The 5,236-nt window shown below is 37.1% G+C and overlaps 1 non-coding gene across 1 annotated transcript; it reads left to right on the forward strand.

The window, feature by feature from the left end:
- The first annotated feature begins 1,779 nt into the window (after nucleotides 1-1,779).
- LOC118732255 lies at nucleotides 1,780-1,886 on the forward strand. The gene has a single exon (XR_004992105.1). It is a non-coding gene; the product is annotated as a U6 spliceosomal RNA (small nuclear RNA).
- Nucleotides 1,887-5,236: the final 3,350 nt, after the last annotated feature.

Here is a 5,236-nt window from a genome sequence, read left to right on the forward strand (position 1 = left end):
CCCATGAGGGCCGAGGCCCAGTTCACTCCTCAGGCCTGGCAGCCAACCTCCCATGCCCTGTCCCTTCCCTGGGCCAGCAGGTCCTAAGTAGCTGCTGCCTGCTTGTCACAGTGACTTTGTGGCAGCAAGGGAAAGAGGGGGAGGTGGGGAACCTCATGGTGGTGGGGCACCGAAAATGGAGGCATTGACATCTGGAATTCATTCCTCCTACACCTGGCCAGGTGACTCTTTTCTTCTCTCCCAACCTTTCCAGGGCTTTCGGGCCCTGATCAGCCCGGCCTTGATCGGCCTGGCCACAATTGGCCCTGTTCACTGGCCAGGCCTAGGGATGAATTATGAATTTCCTGCACCAAGCCTCTGATAGTTAAATAAATCATAGCATAAAATTGGATGCTAATAACCATTTCCTGTTTCTTAGCCTTTTCTGAGCAAAAGTTCATAATTTCACCACCCCTTGAATAATGATCCTATCACAGCTTAGTAAAAATAAATTTCTAGGATCCCTACACCAAGCACTATCCTATATAATAAAAGAGTAATATGACCATCACTCCAACACACATGATAGTTGCCCCCATGGGGACATAAGATGGTAGCCACAAGATGGCCAACAGGGGAGGATAGTTGGGAGGGACCAGGCCTGCAAGGGAGGGCAGTTGGGGGGTTATCAAGCCTGCTGAGGGGTGACCAGACCAGCAAAGGAGGGAAGTTGGGGGTGACTGAGCCTGCAGGTAAGGACAATTAGGGGCAATCAGGCTGACAAGGGAGCAGTTAGGCATCAATCAGGCTGGCAGGGGAGTGGTTAGGGAGTGATCATGCTGGCAGACAGAAGCAGTTAGGGGCAATCAGGAAGGCATGCCAGCGAGCAGTTGGGATCCAGCAGTCCTGGATTGTGAGGGATGTCTGACTGCCTGTTCAGGACCAATCCTTCTAGTAGGATTGGGCGTAAATGGACAATTGGACATCCCTTGATGGATCTCAGATTGGAGAGGGTGCAGGCTGAGCTGAGGGATACCCCTCTCCCCATGCACAAATTTTGTGCACCAGGCCTCTAGTGGTAAATATAAGGTCATCGATATTGCATCATTTTACAGATCATAAATTCTTTTGTGTACTAAATGTTTGATTAGCTAATCTGAGGTAATCTCAGAGCTAGAAGAGAGGGAGACAGTTATTTCTGGCCATCTTGTCTTCACTGTACCACTTCAGATGTGGGAGTCAATCTGAAATTGAATAATTAAATCCTTAGAGTTAACTTATTTTTTAAACTTTCACATTATCTGCAATTTATTTTGTCTATTCCATTTGTGTGTTTATCATGGAGAATATCCACAAATATTTTAGCACACTGCATGTAAAGTGGGTTCTTAAACATGGTAACTGATGCTGATAATAACCTTGTATTAGTCAGGGTCATCCATTAAAACCAAGCCATTAGAATATCTGTATATGTGTGTGTGTGTGTGTGTGTGTGTGTGTGTGTGTGTGTGTGTGTGTAAAGATTTATTGTAAGGAACCAGTTCACATGATGGTGGGAGCTAACAAGCCTGAGATCTGCATGATATGCCTGCAGGCTGTACACTCAGGACAGAGAAATTTTGCGGCTCAAGTCTGAGAGCAATCTGGAGGGAGAAGTCCGTCAGGGGCCTCCATTTTTTTCTTTTAAGACTTTCAACTGTCTAAGATTAGTCTCCCCCCACCCCCCTGCCCATTGTGGAAAGTAATATGTTTACTCAGTCTTTTGTTTTAAATGGTAATCACATCTAAAAAATGCCTTCAGTGATCACTTCTGCATCACACATACTAAAATTGGAATGATACACAGAAGATTAGCCTGGCCCCTGAGCAAGGATGGCACACAAATTTGTGAAACATTCCATATCAAGAAAAAAATAAAATAAAATGAAATAAAAGTTAAAAAAAAATGCTCTCATAGCAACAGCTAGACTGGCGCTTGGCCAAACATCTGGGCTTAATAACCTCGACAAGTTTACAACTAAAATTAACCATCGTAGAGGCTTAATCTGTTACAATAAGTACCTCCACAGAGTAACAGTTTATTTTGTCTATTCTTCTTATTTGTAACAATTTTGCTATACATGCAGCTAAAAATCATATAAAATCTGATGTAGAAATGTAAAATGGATCTTCATTATTTGCAAATTCTATATTTTAGACTTCTACTTAATGAAATGTCTTTGTAACCCCAAAATCAATACTTAGAGTGCTTTCTTAGTTATTCACAGACATGCATAGAGTGACAAAAATTGTATTTGCCTAGTTGGCCATTTCCTAGGTAAAGTCTAATAAGACAATGATTTTCCTTCTTGTTTCAACCCTTATCCCATACACAGCTGTCTTTTTCACATCCTATTTAGCGCCATTTTAACAAAATTTTTTTTTTTTTTGCTTCTTTGTGATTTTGCTGTTTAAAATGACCCCAAAGTGCACTTCTCTGGTGCTGGCTATCTGTTCTCAAATGTAAGAAGGTTGTGATAGATTTTACAGAGAAAATACCATCTCATAGAGTTATTGGCTGTGAGTTCAATGTTTAAAAGTGTCTTTAAACAGAAAGATACATAAAACAAGATTATTCATTGATCAGCTGTTGAAAATTGACCAGAGGCTTTTAGCAACTTTAGCTAGTATTTCTCTTAGGAACAATGCTTCAGTGTTTGTAGTAACATTATAGGACATCTGCTGTGGATGATGAGATTAGACTTTAGAACATCCTTTTATAATTGCATTAATGTTCTTTTAATGCATTAATGTTTTTATTGTCCTTACAATATATTATTGTCAGTTTTAAGAAGAATTTGCTCTAAATACACAGTTGTATTTATCCTGAAGACAAATAGAGATTAGATGATGGATGGATGGATGGATGGGTAGATTAGATAATGCACAAACACAACCAATACAAAACAATATTTGCACACACACATACACACCTACATACATTTTCTATTTCATTGTAAAGGTCCAGAAGTAATAAATACCCAATAATGCTTAGCAAACCTAGTGTCAAAATCAAGTTCCCAAATAATTTTATTAGTAAAAGAAATAGGACTCCATGAAGAAATGACCAATTCTGGGCTTGGTAAGTGGAAGCACAAAACAAACCTATAATATACTGTGCTAGAAATTAAAAAGGTGCTCAAATAGAAATATGCTAAAAATTATAGGAGCCAGTTTGAAGGTACTTATACTAGATAAATTGTTGATAGTTGGAACATCCCAGCAATCAAGTTAGAATTCATGAGTTACATTTTATATAAATAAAAACATGAAAAAGAATGAAAACTTCTTGTTCACTTCTTAGTTTTTTCTTACAATGCTAACAGACAATATATTTTTTTAAAAAGTGAAGTTGGAAAATCCCCACTAGGCAAACATAATAATAATAAATGATTCAGACAATGGAAATCAATGAATGTAAAATGAATGGGTGAAAATTGAATGAAGAAAAGGATGTTCATTTGTTTCAAGAGTATATACCTGCACAATACTTACTAGTCAAAAAAGTAAAAATAGTAACTTTTCTGTGTTGAATTCTGAAACTCCTCAACCAGGTAACAAAGTTGACATCACCAATAATAAGAGAAATGATGTACCCCCCAGTATGAAGCACAGAAAAGACACCAGATCACCTCTATGACAATTTGTCAAGAAAAGTGATCATAATCAACCATGAGGAAATGTCAGGCAACTCCAAATTGAGAGTCATACTACAAGAATCCTCTATATTTGTCAAAAAATTTAAAAATGAAATACAAAAAACAACTGAGGAAGTATTCCAGAATAAGAGATAATACTTTTTTCTTTCAATCCATAATAAATAGCATCACAAATCAAAGTTCTTATTTTAATATGTTTAAGAATATGTAAGTATTCCTTGTTAGTGTAACTATAAACCTAGTTTTACACAAATAGAATATACACAATACTAGAATTTTGTCTGAGTCCCCAATTTGGAAAAATAATAGTTTTTATCTCAATATTACAGGAAAATTATTTCCACATGTCATCAAAAGACAATTGTGGTGGCATCAGCAATGTCTAAGAAGTGGCTTGAAGATCTTAAAGATACAGACATTTTGTAGTTAGAATTTTAGCTAGACTATTAATGGACCATACTACTTCAAACACTCCAAGCAAATTAAGCAATGTCATAAGAGAACCAATAGATGAGCATGTCCTACCTTTTTGAATTTGAAAGGCACACAGATTTGTATCTGGACTAAACATTTGAGGGTTATATGCTGTGGCTACAGTGACCTGTGGTACAGAACAGGGGGAGGTAGGCCTGGTTTGGCCTCTTTCACCAAATAGAGAATGAACCAGCCAAGAGGCATTATAAACCATCCCACTTAAGAGAGCTTCATTCTAGGGGGAATTTAAGGTCCCAGTTGAGGACTTTATTCTGTGTACTAAAGAACCTCCCAAACATCAAAACACCATCCAAAATGCATGCACACACATGTACACTCCACACACGCAATTCCAAGTCTTCGCAAATCACCAAAGCAGATTGGTGAGGCCATTATACAAACACAAAACCAAGAATGCTAATTATACTGAAATCAAATGGAAAGGTGCAGTTATTTATAATTCTTCCAAATATAGGTAAGGAATAGGAAATGGGTAAAGTTCGAGTTTACAATTATTGAAAAAGTAAGTTCTGTTACATCATTATATATTATTTATTAATATTATATTTAGTACATTATATACTATTATAGATTAATGTCCATTGCTACTAAATATTGTGTTTAACTAATATTCATACAGTAATATCACCATAGTAATGCACAGAATTAATGTCATATATTAATATTATAATATATTCGCCCTCTCTAAATTCAGGTCATTCAATAAACCAATGCTTCCAAAATAACTTAAGAACCTGTCTTACTTTAGGTACCCTCCATAAAGCTACCTAAATTATTTTTCATGAACTTCTAAAACACATAATTCCCTTTGATGAAGCAGATCTCTGTATTACCATAGGCCTATCTGGATTGGCATATTCTTATTAAGTTTTGATTTTGAGATTTGTTATTACTTTTATTGTTGTTGTTAATCCTTACATGAGGATATTATTTCCATTACTTTTCAGAGAAAGTGAGAGAGAGGGCGAGAGAGAGAAACAAACATGGATTTGAGAGAGACACCCCAACTGGTTGCTTCTTGCACATGCCCTGACCAAGGTTGAGGAGTGAACTCACAACCCAGG

Source organism: Pipistrellus kuhlii, unplaced genomic scaffold (genome assembly GCF_014108245.1).
Source record: "Pipistrellus kuhlii isolate mPipKuh1 unplaced genomic scaffold, mPipKuh1.p scaffold_m20_p_36, whole genome shotgun sequence".
Classification (NCBI taxonomy): Eukaryota; Metazoa; Chordata; class Mammalia; order Chiroptera; family Vespertilionidae; genus Pipistrellus; species Pipistrellus kuhlii.